General features: G+C 44.0%; 1 protein-coding gene across 1 annotated transcript in view; it reads right to left on the minus strand.

Moving 5' to 3' along the window:
* Positions 1–17,964, minus strand: part of LOC126335038 (uncharacterized) — a 106,531-nt gene extending 88,567 nt beyond the window's left edge. Inside the window, exon 1 of the mRNA XM_049997906.1 lies at positions 17,838–17,964. The gene's annotated coding sequence lies outside the window, so the exon portion shown is untranslated. The remainder of the gene's footprint in view (positions 1–17,837) is intronic.
* Between the last annotated feature and the right edge of the window lie 213 nt (positions 17,965–18,177).

An 18,177-nucleotide genomic window follows, 5' to 3' on the forward strand; every position in this document is an offset into this window, starting at 1 on the left:
CTTGCTTCCTGTTACTTCCAGTGAGTGGTCCTCCTCTGTCATTGTCATTGCTAAGCCAAATCGTGATGTAAGTATCTGTGGCGATTTCAAAGCCACTGTCAATGCTCAATGCCTTATCGACACTTGCCCTATGCCTCGACCTGAAGAATTGTTCACTAAACTTGCTGGAGGCCAGTATTTTTCTAAACTTGATCTGTCAGAAGCTTATCATCAACTTCCTCTCGATGCTGCTTCCCATCAGTTTCTGGTCCTTAACACAGCTTTTGGCCTCTATCAATACCAACGATTGCCATTCAGGGCTGCCAGCGCCCCTGCTCTCTTTCAGCGATTCTTGCAACAATTATTCCTCACTGTCCCTGGGTGTATAAATTACCTGGACAACATTGTTGTCACTGGCTCCACAACTGAAGAACATCTTCAAAATCTCCGCACGCTTTTTCATGTCTTACAGACTGCGGTCTTAAGTGTAATCTTCAGAAATCAAAATTTTTTCAGGCACCTATCACGTACTTGGGGTTTCAACTCTTTCGGGATGGTATTTGTCCACTTCAGCAAACTGTCGTTGCAATCGATGCCCTTCCTCACTCTACATCTGTTAAGGAACTGCAGGCCTTCTTGGGGAAAATAGCATACTATCATAGGTTTTTACTGTCTGCTGCTTCAGTGGCTCAGCCATTGCATTGCCTGTTGCATAAAAATGTGCCTTTTCACTGGTCCACGTCATCCAATGCGGTTTCCAGAAATTGAAGACTATGCTGAAACAGGCCCTGTGCCTGGCTACTTATCGACCTGGCCAACATCTTTTCTTGCCACAGACGCCTCTCAATACAGGGTTGGTGCAGTCCTTGCGCACTGTTTTTCTGACGGTTCTGAACAACCCATTGCTTATGCCTCCAAAATGCTCATGGATGCCCTACACAAGTATTCTCAAATTGAAAAAGAAGCTTTGGCCATTATTTATGCTCTTCATAACTTTAGTGTTTTTCTCCATGGATCCAAATTTCATCTTGTTACGGATCACAAACCACTTGTTTTCTTGTTTCATCCATAAACATCACTTCCCGACAAGGCTGCACAACGCCTCCAGTGTTGGGCTCTTTACTTGTCTCGTTTCAATTATGAGATTCATTTCCAGCCAAGGGCTCAACATGCAAATGCTGATGCACTGTCTCGCCTTCCCATGGGTCCTGTTCTAGCATTCGACAGGGACAAACTTTTGTGTTTCCACCTGGATGCTGCCGAGCAGCGGATTGTGGACGGGTTCTCCATCACCGGGGACCGGCTGGCAGCTGCTACGAGTTCTAACCCTACCCTCTCCCAGGTTTTACGCTGTATTCAGAAGGGTTGGCCAGATCGTCCGTCCGCTAAGACTTCTGATCTGTTGCGGAACTACTACACTTTGCGTTACCACCTTACGGCTAGGAATGGTGTTATCTTCCTTTCCACCAAAAATGCTTCGCCGCGTGTTGTGGTACCTGCATCTTTGCGGGCTTCGGTCTTCCGCCCCCTTCATCAAGGGCACTGGGGTGTCTTTCACACAAAATCTCTGGTGCGCTGTCATGTGTACTGGCCCAGCATTGACTCTGAAATCGCACACATCGCCACTGCCTGCAGCCTTTGTGCATCACAGGCCTTCATCTGAGAAGCAGCCTGAGAAGTCCTGGGAGCGTATTCAAGCTGACTTAGTGGGACCTGTTTTAGGTACTTATTAGCTTCTCGTTATTGATGCCTACTCTAACTTTCCTTTCATTGTCCGTTGTGCGTTGCCTACCACTGCGGCAAACACCAATGCTCTAGCTCATATTTTCTCTTTGGAAGGCCTTCCCTCTACTCTTGTTACTGATAATGGTCCCCAATTTTTCTCTTACGATTGTGCAGATTTTTGTGCCCGTCATGGTGCCACGTATGTCACGGTCCCTCCATTCCATCCCTAGTCAAACAGTGAAGCTGAACGACTGGTCCACACACTTAAGGCTCAGATGAGGAAACTCCTGACTTCTTCTGCTGCTGATGATGCACTTCTCCAATTTCTGCCTTCTTACCATTTCACCCCCATGGGCGACCACAGCCCGGCTGAGCTCTTACATGGCCGACAGCCCCATACGCTACTTCATCTTCTGCGGCCTTCCACCTCATGGCCGCGGGTGCCTTTGCTTGGCCGATTCACCGCCGGCGACCTTGTATGGGTACGGGGATATGGCAGGCAGCCAAAATGGAGTCTTGGCCACATCTTACGACACCGTGGCCAACACATGTATGAAATCCCGATGGACATGGGTGTTTGCAGTGCGTCATTTGGACCAGCTTTGGCCTCATGTGTTGGCAATGCCTGTTCCGGATGCTGCTACGCCACCTTCGGCTCTACCTGACACTTGGGATCCTGGAATTTCTCATTACTCACAACGCAGTCCTCTCACCATCATATTGGTGCCAGCACAATAACTGACACCAACAGGAGACGTGCCCAGGCAGGAACCAGATGACCATCATCTGCCAGAGCAACTCTACTTGCCTCCTCCTCCTACGGACGCGGGTACATCGTCCATGTCTCCTGTTACAACAACCAGACTTGCTGCAACGGGCAGATTGGTGCACGGGGCCCCAGCAAATTTGACCCTAACGTCTCCTGTCATCTCAACCCGTTATCATCGGGGGCACTTCAGTCCGTACGGGAAGCCTCCTCCTCAAAACTTTACGGCCAGTCAAACAACACCTATGGACATTAGCAATCTACAGGTCACCTCCATCAAGACCTGTGCAAAAACGTCAAAGGAGGGAAAAGTGTTGTGACTCACCGATCTTTCAAAGTGCCGCTGCGCAGTTACGCACATCCTCTACATGCGGCGCTGTATGCCAGCCATGCAGCAGCAGCCCCACCTAAGCGACCAGCCAGCCAGTGGCGGCTAGACTCAGACTCAGTTATGGTTTGACTGTTAAAATGTATACACGTCTTATTATGTTTACTTGATCTGTGACTTACATGTATTGTGTTGTCCTTGAAGTGTATTTGTTCAACTTGAAGGTATAACAAATACTCCAATTTATCAGTGGACTGAACAGATTTATTTGGCTTCTCTATCAGTATGTTATAGTACTATGGCACACTGATTTCAGGGCATACCAGTACTGCAGGCATATACCTGCAACAAACAAAAAATTAATAATGTAAGTTGTCCCTCATATATCTCATACCTTCCAGTGATAACCTAGGAATAAAATTCTCACTTGTTAATGGCATTACTTTTACATCCACAATACTCCTCCATTTGAATATTGTGCATCAACATTCATTTCTGAAACTGAACTCTAATAATCAACATAAAATTGTAACTTCTGATCTGTTTCAAATCCATCTTCCTTGTTGAATTTCTTTATTCTTTAATATTCTTTGTGTGTTTGTTGATTATAATGAACTGTTATTATATGATGTACACAACATGGTAGAATTTGTTTTTATTTCTCTTCAATTGAACCTGAATAAATTTTGGAATATTAAGTTTTCATAAAAAGTAAAATGGTTACTAGAAATAGGAGAATCAGAGTTTTCATATAAACTACGTTGCTGCTAAAAGAGTACTACTACTAAAGTAGTACTAGATTTTGATGTGCATATGGCCTGCAGGTATAATAAATTATGAATATTTCTTTAAATAAATTGTTTCTACACGGACTATTTACACTGTTGTAGTCGGCAGATTGTAAATTATAATGTGAATAATGAATTTTAGTGAAATACTGCATGGATAACAATTTAGTCATATTATTTAACTACTTACATGCAATAATAATGAAAACTGATCAGGAAAAAACAATCAGCATCAGGAATGGTATGAAGACAAGTGGTTCCATACCACCTTGGTCTGTTACATCTGTTACAAAATGTATCACAGCTAGTGTGATTTATATTCACATTTATTCCCAGCCAATATTGGGTGTCTAATTAAAACAATGACTATTGGTATGTCTGTGTGTGAGTTATATTTAGTGTTGCTTTACTTCATTTTGATGGCCCCAACATGGTCTGTGAATAGAGGCTGAAGGCTGAAGGCTGAAGAATAAACAAGACTCCTCCCAAAAGCCCCCCTCCCCCCCCCCCTCCCCCACACACACACATTGAATACCAATTAATCACATGAAGAAGAACCTGCAGGCACAAGCAATTAGTCATTTAAAACACTGGTAGAGCAAAACTGCTCCAATAGATTACAGTATCTGTGATTACAACTATTCTGTGAAGACAATATGAACTCACCTCTTTACACAAGGAGTTACATCAATGACACAAGTTCCATATCTAACGTTGAAAGGAAATCAACAATGTGCAGGCAGGCTCCAACTACTACCCATGCTGTGGGGCAGACCTTTTAACACTTCACATTGGTGGTCAGTGGCTTCTGGCACTATTGCTGTTGAGCTGGACATTAACTGGCAATGGCTGCATTTACTAGAGTATGTGAAATTCACAGAACAGTTGACACTGGAACTGTGAATTAGTTTCTTTATTCAGAATGAGATTTAGACTCAGCAGCAGACTGTCTGCTGATATGAAACTTACTGGTGGATTAAAATTGTGTGCTGGACTGAAGGCAGAAGACTGAAGGTAGGAGACAATGTCATGGTGGCAATAAAGCTGTGAGGATGGGTCATGAGTCATGCTTGGGTGGCTCAGTTGGTAGAGCACTTTCCCACAAAAGGCAAAGGTCCTGTATTTCATTTATCATTTGGCACAAGCACTTGAACATTTATGGTGCATCAGATAGTCAAACTACTCCAGCTAAGAAGCTCAGAAAACAAATACATCACGTTTTATGTACAATTAGTTATAAAATAGATATAAAACATGCAGTAAAAAAACAGCACAATGTGTGATACAATAGACTGTAAAACAACCAGCAAACATAGGCTGTGAGAGGAGCCAGTAAGAGGAACAATAAATTGTACATTAAGATGAGCAGTTGAATAAAAGTTAAAAGTCAGCTATAAAAAGAATATCAAAATGGACAATAAGAAAAGTAACAGAAAGATAAATGAAATTAACCTGCCTGCCTCTGAATTTCTGTGATGTCTTCCTTTAATCTGACCTTGTGTGGATCCCAAACACTCAAACAGTACTCCAGAATAGATTGCACAAGGATCCTATATGTGATCTCCTTTACAGATGGACCACACTTTTCTAAAATTCTCTCAATAAACCAAAGGTAACTATTCATCTTTCCTATCATAATCCTCATATGCTTGTTCCGTTTCACATTGATCTGCAGTGTTCCACCCAGACATTTAAATGGCAAGACTATGTTAAGCAGTACATTACTAATGGTGTATCTTATCATTATGGGCTTCTTTTTCCTACTCATCCTCATTAACTTACCTTACACTTTCCTGCATTTAGAGTTAGGTCCCATTCATCACACCAGCTATAAATTTTGTCTAAGTCATCTTGTATTCTCCTGTAATCATTCAGCTTTGACACCTTCCCACACACCATAAGGCCATCATGAAACAACCACAGATTGCTGCTCTCCATGTCTGTCAGATCATTTATATATATAGAAAATATTAGTAGTCCTCTCACACTTCTCTGGGGTACTCCTAACAATACCCTTGTCTCTGATGAACACTCACCGTCAAGGACAATGTACTGAGTTCTATTACTTAAGAAGACTTTGGGACAATCAAAACTCTGGGAACCTATTCCATATGCTTGTACCTTCATTAACAATCTGCAGTGGGGCACTGTGTCAAATGCTTTTCAGAAATCTAGGTATATAAAATATGCCTGTTGCCCTCCATCTATAGTTCACAGTAAATTACATGAGAAAAGGGCAAGTTGAGTTTTGGATGAGTGATGCTTTCTAAAATCATGCTGATTCAAGGACAGAAGTCTACAAGAAATTTATTACATTTGAACTCAGAATATGTTCAAGGATTCTGCAGAAAACCAATGTTAAACATACTGGTCTGTAATTTTACGGGTCCGTACTTTTACCCTTCTTATAAACTGAAGTCACTTTTGCTTTCTTCTAGTCACTTGGGATCTTGTGCTGGGTGAGAGATTCATGGTAAATGTGGGGTAAGTAAAGGGCCATGCAATAGACTACTCTTTGTAAACCCTCTTGTTGTGGAAGCATATGCCCCCAACCTCCTGCCACACAATTTATGCAGGATATTGTTGCATATGTTGGATTTAGCTGTCATTGCTTCCAAGTATTTTCTAAAGACAGGGTGTAATCTAGTATGATGCCAAGGTAGTTAGGAAACTGATTATGGGGAAGAATTCTGAACTATATCATCAATGAAATGTAGAACTGTGTACTTCATAAAAAAGGAAAAAAACTGTATCCTGTAACTAAAATATCAATGAGTCACAGTTGAAACTGCTTAACTCTCACAAATACCTGGGTGTAACATGTTTTATGGATATTAAGTGGAATGATCACATGGCCTCAGTCATGGGTAAAGCAGGTGGTAGACTTCAGTTTATTGGTAGAATACAAGGGACATGCAATTAGTCTACAAAGGAGACTGCTGACAAATGACTGATGTGGCCCATCCTAGGCTATTGCTCAAGTGTATGGGACCATACCAAATGGACTTACAAATTTTGAAGAACCAGCTTCAAATAACGACTCTAGGAATATAAGATCATAGGGATCATAAGGTAAATATTAAATTAATTACAGAGTGCTCAGAGGCATTTAAACATCCTTCCTTAGATCCATGTGTGAATGGAACAGCAAAATGCCCTCACAGCTGTTACGATTGGACATACCCTCTACCTTGCACTTAAAGAGTGGTTTGCAGAATGTAGATGTACATATAGATGCAGACGTTTCATAGTATTCACATACATGCATTGGTGGTGTGTACACTTGCAGTGTCCTGTGTGAAATATCTGTAGGACTCTTTGTTAGTTATTGGTTCCCTGAAATAAAAAAAAAGTCATAAAATATTGTTCATATACTTATCAGAAGCTGTTTTGTATTGATGGAAGAAGGTGAGAATAATAATTTGTGTTACACTTATTGTACACCACACACCCTGCATATCTGGTAGGTGCTGCATTTCTTGATTACTGAAAAGCATTTGACTCAGTACCACACCTATGCTTATGTCAAAAGTACGATCATATGGGGTAACAAGTGAAATTTGTGACTGGACTGAGAACGTTTTGGTAGAGGGGGCACAGCATGTTATCTTGGATGGAGAGTCATCATCAGGTGTACAAGTAACTTCAGGTGAGCACCAGGGACGTGTGTTGAGACCCTTGTTGTTCATGTTATATATTAGTGGCCTTGCAGACAACATTAATAGTAAAATCTGGATTTTTGCTGAGGATGTAGTTATTTATAATGAAGTACTATCTGAAAGAAGGTGCATAAATATTCAGTCAGGTCTTGATAAGAGTTCAAAGTGGCGCTTATGTTGGAAACTTGATCTAAATGTTCAGAAATGTAAAATTTTGTGCTTCACAGAATGGAAAAACATTTTGTCCTATGACTATAATATCAATGAGCCACTGCTGGAATCATCCAACTCATACAAATACCTGGGTGTAACTCTGTGTAGGGATACGAAATGGAATAATCATATAGATTCAGTCATGGGAAAAGCAGATGGTAGACTTCAGTTATTGGTAGAATACTGGGGAAGTGCAACAATCTACAAAGCAGATTGCTTACAAATCACTAGTGTGACTGGTTCTAGAATATTGGTCCTGTGTGTGGGAGCCATACCATATAGGACTAACAGGGGATATTGAGTGTATACAAAGAAGGGCAGCACAATTCGTCACTGGTTTGTTTAACCAATGGGAGAGTTTCGCAGAGATGCTAAAGGAATTGAACTGAAAGACTCTTGAAGGTAGATGTAAACTATTAGATTAGATTCAGTCCTCATTCCACAGACTCAAAAATGAGATGATTCTCATGGTTGTAGAACAAGTCAGAAAGTATAACAAAAAAAAAAGAAAAACATTTGACTATAATACTCACTACCCTGATCATTTATCAGGAGATTGTCAAAACAGGCAAGTGCATTACAGTAAACTGGAAGTGGCAACATTTACAAAATTAATACACTGTCAGAAAGAACACAGTTATGCACTTTTAAACAATTTATCAGACACAAAATACCTAATCTTGACTGTTGTGACAAAGTGCTGTCAAAACTGAAATATAACAGAATGTTTTACCTTAAAACAGTTAACAGTCCTTGTTAAGATATTCATCATAGAGTATAAGGAGTTGTCTACGAAAAAGTCTTTCAAGCTCTGTTTAAAATGTACTTTACCTAAAAACCAAGTTATTAATGGTTGCTGGAAATTTATTGAAAATGTGTGTTCCTGAATATTGGACCCCCATTTTGGAACAAGGTAAGTGATTTTAGGTCCTTATTTAGACTGTTGTTATTCCTAGTATAGTATCAATGTGTGGCAACTATCAACTCTACGAGTGATATATCTCTGCCATTGCAGGCTCTCTGACCCATGCAGACCTACTGTGCGCCGCCATATTGCTTTCGATTCTGTTTTGTGCTGCTGACTGTATAAGACGTTGTAAATATTCTCACATAATAAAGTTGTATTAATGTATGTTGGTGTGTTATTTAATGATCGCTGCCACTCTGTGTATCAGGAATAACCACATTGGTGACCCCGATCTGTTTTAATTCGATTCACAAGTGCTATTAACAGTGATTTGTATTGTGCTACAAACAATGTTTCAACAACCGTTCAGTCCCTCTGATCTGACTTCTCAGACGCAGCCTTTCAAAGTGAAAAATGAACCCATACCGGAAATCATGCCGCAGTTTCAGTGCCAAAGTGAACTCTGCTGTCAACCGGATTTTAACCTATGTGGCCCCGAGATAACCTCAACGGTTCCCGCTACGCCGCCACAGCATGTGTCCCGTGCCTATGGCTGCCTCACGACCATCGGACTGCATTCTGCTTATCGACGCCCTAGCACTGCCAGAGCCTGCCATTCCTGCTCATCTGCTACACCCACACATGACGCCTGCTCTACAGCCGTAGACTATGCAACTCTCCATGGACATCTTACAACCGCTCAGGTATGATGCAGACGCGCCTTCCGCACCGCGCGCCAACCCGACTCCTGTTCGTCTTCCACAGATTTTCCCGATGGTTTCATCCATCTCTGCCATGTCAGTTTCAACCGCACCCGCTACACTCCTGCACCCATTGTTAATAACTCCCACGTGCCTACCGCCCGCACCCGCGGCAGCACCGGCTACCCCAGCCGCACCGGTCCACGTTTCTCCGCGCCGGGTTCTTTCACTTGGCAAACACCGGGCACGTGCTCACCAGTTCGAACTGTACCTGTTTCCATGGTACTGGAGAGTCTTCCGCACCCAACCATGCCCCCCCCCCCCCCCCCAGCCGAGGCCCCAGCAACTGTACCTGCCTACACTATGCAATTGAACTCACATGTCAAGACTAAATTCTCTTCCTGCTGCATGTAAATCATGTGGTTTTGTCCCTAATAACCAGATTAGTACAGCTACTTTGTGCCAGTCTCCTGCTACTGATCCTGATTTGGCATCACTCTACACTGCTACACCGTGTGCACCTCCAAGGAGTGTGTTTGCTGCACTGACCATTCCTCAGTACCTCACGCCTAGCAGATTCCCAAAACTGCCAGCCCTACAAACGGAGAACCCTAAGACATGGTTTGCATTACTGGATAAAATGTTGGACATTCATGGTGTCCTAGATGACATAACCTGATATGTGTGCCTCCTTAGTCACCTGCATGATCACACAGATCTTATTAGTGACCTACTGCTTTCGCCTCCCATGCAGAATAAGTACGAATTTGCTAAAGCTTGTATCATTGAACGCTTATCCAGTCTGCTTGCTGAGTCAATCCAACGCATTATCCATGAGGAACACATCGATGACCGTACCCCGTCACAGCTGTGGCACCACTTACGCGCCCTTGTGGACAGAGACTTTCTACCAGATGTCGCGCTTTGGACAATCTGGCTACTTAAACTTCCTTCTAAGCTACAACTGCAGCTATTGTCCCATGTCTCTGAGCCCCTTGAAGCACGCCTGCGCATCGCCGACCATGCATTCGAACACTGGTACCTCCAGCATTCGAGTCCAGCATCTGCCGCCCCCACGCATTATGCAGTAACAGAAGCCAAGCCTACCCGTGGCCGTGGCAAGAGATGCATCTTGCTGTCAGCGCAAGCAATGACCCCGTCACCACGTGGTCGCCCGACTGCACTACCTACTTTTACGTTGCCGCCCCAAAGATCACCGGAGATGGCCAAGCGAGCACCTGAGTACACTCCGGCGCCTCACTGCCCAACCATGCTCCTGCACCACAAGCAGGCTCTCCTTATTGCTGGTTCCACGCTAACTTTGGTGACACGGCTCACAACTTCAAACCCCTGTGTGCTCTCCCAAATGCTTATGGCGGGCACGGCTAGGTGCCACGTCCCACCACGCTGCCTCACGGTGCCTACCAGCAACTCATCCGACGCCTGCTGCACTGTCATCTGCTTTGCGCCTCTTCGTCGAGGACACCAACACCGAACTTCATTTTCTAGCGGATACTGGAGTCGACATTAGTGTTATCCCATCCTCCCTCGCCCCTAACACAGATCCCTTATCTGCACCACCACTGATAACTACTAACAATTCCCCAATTCTGGTGCTATGTTCCTCACATCTCCTGCTTAAATTTGCCCCAGATCAGGTTTTCACCTGGACATTTTACGTCATGGAAGTTGATGCACCTGTACTGGGCCTCGATTTTCTTCATCACTATGCCCTCTCCCCTAATCTGCAAGCCGGCTGTCTGACTCACGTCTCCGGTTGGAGTGTTCCTGGTGTGTCACAACTGTTCACACTCTGCCCTTTCAGAGTGGATGTCACTTGCTGCAAACCTTTCTTCTGCTCTCTCAGGTTTCTTGCACGAGCGTTCAGACGTGGATGCATTGTGCACTCAGAAGACCAACCTGCGTGTTCGCATCGACAAAGTCTATGCACAACTGTTGCAGACATAACAGCAGACTCTGCAGCTCCGCACACCCACTCTTGCAATCGTGGACCCTCCTCCTCAACCTGGTCATTGTTCTGCAGCTGTGATCCCATTAACGTTTCGGCCAGCCTCTGCCCATCCCCCATCTGCCCCTACCCCCTCTGCCCTTCCCCCATCTGCCCCTACCCTCTCTGCCCCTACCCTCCCTTTCCCACTACCCCCCGTGCCACTACCCCCCTTCCCCTGACCCTCCTGTCCCAACCTCCCCTGCCCCCACCCTTCCTACCACTACCCCGTCTGCTTCTCCCACTTTTTTGCGTGCAATTGCCAATGGCACGTGCCACAGAATAAATGCAACTGAAGGACACCCTGTGCGGCATAAGGCGCGCCGCCTAAATGCGCAGAAACTTCGCCGTGCTAAAGACATTGTTAAAGATCTTTTGGATTCCAACATTCTCCGTCAATCTGATAGTAACTGGTCGTCACCAGTCCATCTCGTGCCAAAGGAGGACGGTACTTTCTGCCTCTGTGGTGACTACCGTGCTCTTAACACATGCACTACCATCGATAACTACCCTATCCCCCACATTCAAGGTTTTACCCAGATGTTGCATGGTTCCCAGATCTTTTCCGTTCTCCATTGTAGCTAAGCATATCATCAGATTTCCATGTTCCCCAACGTCATCCCCAAGACAGCCATAATTACTCCATTTGGCCTCTTCGAGTACTGTTCCATGCCAAATGGTCTCAAAAACGCCACACAGACAGGGCAACACTTCATCGACACACTGTTGATTGACCTCACTTTCGCCTATGCCTATTTAGATGATATTCTGATTTTCTCCCCCTCACCTGAGGTACACACTCTCCATCTTTCCAGAGTGCTTGCACTGCCTGCTGCTAATGGAGTGGGTATCAACCATGAGAAGTCGCAGCTTAGCAGTCCTGAGGTCACCTTCTTAGGTCACATAGTCATGGCCAAGGGTGTCCGCCCTACCTCCTCTCAGGTTGAACTCATACTTAGCCTCACTTCCCCAGAGGACTTCGCTGAACTTCGCTGTTTTCTAGGTATGGTGAACTTCTACAGGCGCCACCTCCCCCATGCTGCGTCTATCCAGATCCCCCTGACCGACGCTCTGGCAGGTAAGGATACTACAGGCAAACGCAAACTTGTTTGGACACTGGAGATGGCCGATTCATTCAAAAATCTCAAAACCGCCCTCTCTGAAGCTGTCACACTCACTGACCCTGCTCCTGTGCTCCTGATGCACCGATTTCTATTACAGCTGATGTGAGTGACACTGCAATTGGCGCGGTCCTTCAGCAACATGTATTGGATACCCCCCAATCCCTCCGTTTCTTCTCCAAGAGGTTAACTAAATCCCAGTCCCAATGGTCCGCCTTTGACTGTGAACTCCTCGCCCTGTACGAGGCGGTCAAATATTTCAGAGCTGATATCGAGGGTCGCCCGTTCACGATTTATACAGATCACAGACCCTTGGCAAATGCAATCCGCAACCCTTCACGCGATCTCCTCCCACTATGCTTCCGCCATATAGATTTCATATCCTAATATTCCACTGATGCACAATATATCTGAGGCGCTGACAATGTAGTCGCTGGCTACCTGTCTCACATCAACATCATCACTACCCTACTTAACCTTACCGACCTGGCCTGCCGGCAAACCGAAGACCCCGATATTCGTGCCTTGCAACAAGACACAACCTCTTCCCTCCAACTGTAACAATGTGCATTCCCCGGCACCACAGAACCGGTCTGGTGTGATGTTTCCACTGGTAGCCCCTGCCCTCTCGTACCCACAGCTCTCCGCCACTCTGTTTTTGATGCACTCCACAATCTAGCTCACCCAGGCACCAAAGCCTCCATCAGATTGGTCAGGGAAAGGTAAATCCGACCCAGTGTTAAACATGATTGTAGGATGTGGGCTCGCGCCTACGTACCGAGTCAGAGAGCTAAAGTGGGCCGCCATGCACTTCCTCCGCCAGGCATTTTCGACTACATAAAGGACGTCTATGACATGCCCATATTGATATTGTAGGTCCCCTCTCTCCCTCCAAGAGCTTTTGATATATCCTGTCTGTTATTGGTAGGGTCACTAGAAGGGTTGAGGCAGTCCCTTTGGAAGATATTTCGGATGAGTCTGTGGCTCGGGTCTTCGTTACCACTTGGATTTCCCGATTCGGAAGCCCTACCTCACCGACCACTGACCAAGGTAGGCAGTTTGAATCACAGCTGCTCACCTCCCTCTGTTCATACTGTGGCGCCACGAAGTTTCACACAACCGCTTATCACCCCCAGACCAATGGACTTGTGGAGCACTGGCACCGCACGCTTAAAGCCACACTAATGTGCCACAGTGGCCAGTGGTCTGACTCACTCCCCTGGGTTTTGCTACGCCTCCGCACAGCACACAAAAAGGACTTGCAAGCCTCCGTTGTCGAGATCCTTTATGGGGAGCCTCTGGTATTACTAGCCGAATTTGTTGAGGATACGATGCTACCAAGCTCTTCCGAGCTCCCAGCACTTGTCGAGAGTGTCCGAGGGCACATCGCGCTCATCAAACCTCCCTTGCCCTCTGCCCACTGTCAGCCTCATGTGTTCATGCATAAGGAACTGGCCACATGTGAATTTATCATGTTACGTGATGACACAGTATGGACAACACTGCAGCCACCCTACACTGGTCCGTTTAAAGTCCTGTCCAGAGGCCCTTCCACACTGTTGATACTTGACAACGGCAAACCAGTAACTCTTTCACTCCACCGGGTGAAACCTGCGTGGACCTTGCAGGAACACTCTGCAAGTGACCCCGACATACACCACACCTGCCCTCCTTCCCAGGAATCCTATCATGATTTGGACGGGCCCACCACACCTCCCCCCCTTCCTCCCCCCTTGCAGCCTATATCACGGGCCGGACGACCGGTGGTTCCACCCCGTTGGCACAGTTATTATGTTCTAGCTTCAGTTATGCTTGCTACACCTACTCCCAAGTGTTCTATGTATCAAGTGACCCACCCCAACCAGGCTGGAACAGGACACACCACTGTGCTCTGCACTGCAAGGTGGGGGGGGGGGGGGGGGGGGGAGGAGGTGGGGAGAGTGAAAGGGGGAGGGGGGCTCAGTGGCGACTATTGACTCTACAAGTTATTTATCTCTGCCATAGCAGGCTCTCTGACCCATGCGGACCTACTGTGCGCCGCCATATTGCTTTCCATTCTGTTTTCTGCTGCCGACTGTATAAGACGTTGTAAATATTCTCGCATAATAAAGTTGTATTAATGTATGTTGGTGTGTTATTTAATGATCGCTGCCACTCTGCATATCAGGAACAACCACAAATGTATTGAGCTATTGGTTAGAAATAGAGATATCTTACTTGCAACAAATTTAATTGGAGAACAAATACTCTTATTACACGCTTTTTCACACTAAAATCGTTTGCTTCGTTTGACAGGTTACCCCATAATAAGAGCCTTTATGACATAAGAGAATGAGAGTAAGCAAAGTATGCAAGGTTTTTTATATTTATGTCTCCTACATCTCAGATCATTCGCATTGAAAATACAAACTTTTTAAGGCTTTCAGCAGTTCTGTGGTATGCCCTTCCCAACTGAATTTATTATCAAGTGTAAATCCCAGAAATTTAACATTGTCAACATCTTCAATTTGCATGTCTTCATATGTTATACACATGCTAGAAGGAAATCTCTTACATGTTTTGAACTGCATATAGTGAGACTTTCCAAAGTGTAATGACAGTGAATTAGCTTTAAACCATCTATTTGATGGCAGTTATTTCTAAATCTGTACTTGACTTCCTACTTATTGCAATGTTGGTATCATCTGCAAACAAAACAAACTTATCATGTGGCATTGTAACAGACGAGAGATCATTAATGTACAAAAGAAAAAGCAACAGACCCAAGAAGGAACCTTGAGGAACACCACATGTAATTAACTCCCAATCAGATGACGACCTACTGTTTATTGCACTGGTATCTTGCTATGACACCCTTTGTTTCCTTTTATAACAATGAAAACAATCAACTATTGACAAAATTATTTAATTGTATTAAAAACAAAGATTCCAAGACTTACCAAGCTGGAAAGCGCCGGCAGACAGGCACATGAACAAAACACACAAACACACACACAGAATTACGAGCTTTCGCAACTGGCAGTTGCTTCGTCAGGAAAGAGGGAAAGAGAGGGAAAAATGAAAGGATGTGGGTTTTAAGGGAGAGGGTAAGGAGTCTTTCCAATCCCGGGAGCGGAAAGACTTCCCTTAGGGGAAAAAAAGGACAGGTGTACACTCGCACACACACACACACACACACACACACACACACACACACACACACACATATCCATCCGCACATGTATGTGTATGTGCAGATGGATGTGTGTGTGTGTGTGTGTGTGTGTGTGTGTGTGTGTGTGTGTGTGCGCGAGTGTACACCTGTCCTTTTTTTCCCCTAAGGGAAGTCTTTCCGCTCCCAGGATTGGAATGACTCCTTACCCTCTCCCTTAAAACCCACATCCTTTCATTTTTCCCTCTCCTTCCCTCTTTCCTGACGAAGCAACTGCCAGTTGCGAAAGCTCGTAATTCTGTGTGTGTGTTTGTGTGTTTTGTTCATGTGCCTGTCTGCCGGCGCTTTCCCGCTTGGTAAGTCTTGGAATCTTTGTTTTTAATATATTTTTTCCATGTGGAAGTTTCTTTCTATTTTATTTACATCATCATAAATTATTTAATTGGGTAGATAAAAAATCTACACACCAAGCGGCGGCAGAACATGCACATAAAAGGCAGTTGTAACTGGCAAGGTTTCGGAGCCAGTGGCTCTCGTCTTCAGGCACAGGGGTTGAAGGGTGAAGAAAATAGGCTGGAGAGGTCTAGGAAAAGTTGTATATTCTGGGAAAGTCACCCAGAACCGTGGGTCAGAGGAGACTTACTGTACGGAATGAGAAGGAAAAACTGATTATTGGGGACTGCATCGCATGAGATTTTTTTTTGTCTCTGCATCTCATCTGATTCAGTCACCAACAATTGGTCTTTCCTTCTTATCATGCAGTTCTAGGTGACTTTTCTGAAATCTACCCCTTTTCCTAGACCTCTCTATCCCTTTCTAGCCCTCTTCTTCACTCTTCTTCCTGCCCCTTCGACCATTCTGATTGAAGAAGGAGCCCCTGGCTCCAATACCTTGCCAATACACCAACTTTTATGTGAGTGTTCTGCTGCCACTTGGTGAGTAGATTGTTTCTTTCCTGTTAGATAGATAAGACTCGTACCATTTTGCACATTGCCAATGACACCATAATAGTTTAATTTACTTATGAGAAATCTATGGTCACACAGTCAAAGTCTTTATAAAGGTGACAGAAATTGTCAGTAGCCTCTAATTTATTATCTAATGAATTACATACATGACACTGTATGTGTAAATTGCTTTCTCTATATCTGAACTCTTAAGAAATCCAACTGTGGCTTGGACTATACATTATTTGTGGCCAGATTGTTACCAAGGCACTCGAATACAACCTTTTCAAATACGTTTGAAAAATCTGTGAAAAGTGAAATTGGTCAATAGTTTGATGTATCTCTTTATGCCCCTTCTTGTAATGAGATTTATCTTCAGTATATTTCAGCCAGTCTGGAAATGTTCTGCTGATAAGAGATTGATTACAAAAGTAACTTAGGACAGAACTCAACTTGCATGAGCACTCTTTGATCAACTTCATTGATATTTTATCATAACTACTAGAATACTTAGATATTAAAGATTTTATGATGGATGCTACTTCTTTGGGAGACATGAGTGACATATCGATTTTACTGGAGTTATTTGTACAGAATGGTCTCAGATACTCCATTGCACTCTTTACAAAACCTGTTAACTCCAACCTGTCAGAAACAGAAACACAGTACCTGTTTAAGAGATTTGCAGCTCTACATACAATATAACAAGAAATTATATTAGCAAAGTTTCGAGAACTGTCTTTAAATGATTACTCTAGGAATATCTACAACCCTTGTGTATTGCCCACATAGGGATCATGAAGATATGGTTAGAATAATTACTGCATGCTCAGAGGCATTCAAACAGCCGTTCTTCATGTGAATGGAACAGGAAGAAACCCTAAAAACTTTTACAATGGGATGGACCCTCTGCAATGTGTCTCACAGTGGTTTGCAGTGTGTAGATGTAGACGTAGATGCTGACGATCTCCGTGCAACTGGCGGGTACTTTCAGAACTCTAAGACGGACTTTTGGACAAGTTTGCATACACCAAAAAATATAACAAAGCTTCACAAAAAAAAAAAAAGAATGCTTCACAAGATCAACCGCTCCAACATATACACACAATCTGGAATAGCTACTTGCAGTTCTGATGCTCACCATCACTATCTGAATCTGAACTAGTCAACCAACGCACTGCTGTTTGTTTGCTGAGTTTGTGCAGATGGTGCTGACATGTCATTCTGAAGTTCTACACGGAACAACAGTTTTCTTGAACGTCTTTCCACAGTTGCTACTAATTTGTCTATTTCAGATACAACCCATACACCACATAAGGAATGGGCCAGAACAAATGTTGTGATCAAAGCATGCCTCACATGTGTTGTTTCCTGCATAGTACATTTTTCTTCAGTTAATTCTGTTGGATCACAAAATAATATTCTCTCTGTATCTACAAGCAAATAAAATATTTACATATATTTGTCATGAAGAAGTTGTGTAGGACACAATGTGTCATTCAGAGAATCAGTGTGTCAAGAACTCATAACATAATGATACTTACCGATCAAATAGAGCTTCTGCGAGAACAGCTACAGAGAAGCATGCTAGTGATCCTGTAGCCACTACAAATCGACATTCGGAGGGAAGATTGTTTCCTGCTCTGAGTTTTTCTGCCAGCCACAAAGCTGCCTTAGCACACTTGCATAGCTTAAGATTAAATCTAGTGCTGGGATGCCGGCCTTCTGTATGCTTCCTGGAAATACATATTTATGTTATTAATCTGATTTATAGTGGTCAGTGTTGTGACACATTTTTGTATTTACTATAGTGACTCATTAATACAAGGGTCATTCAATAATTAAAGAGGCAAATTTGTCTGGGGAAAAGACTGCTAGTAGGGC

The sequence above is a fragment of the Schistocerca gregaria genome, chromosome 2, assembly GCF_023897955.1.
Source record: "Schistocerca gregaria isolate iqSchGreg1 chromosome 2, iqSchGreg1.2, whole genome shotgun sequence".
Classification (NCBI taxonomy): domain Eukaryota; kingdom Metazoa; phylum Arthropoda; class Insecta; order Orthoptera; family Acrididae; genus Schistocerca; species Schistocerca gregaria.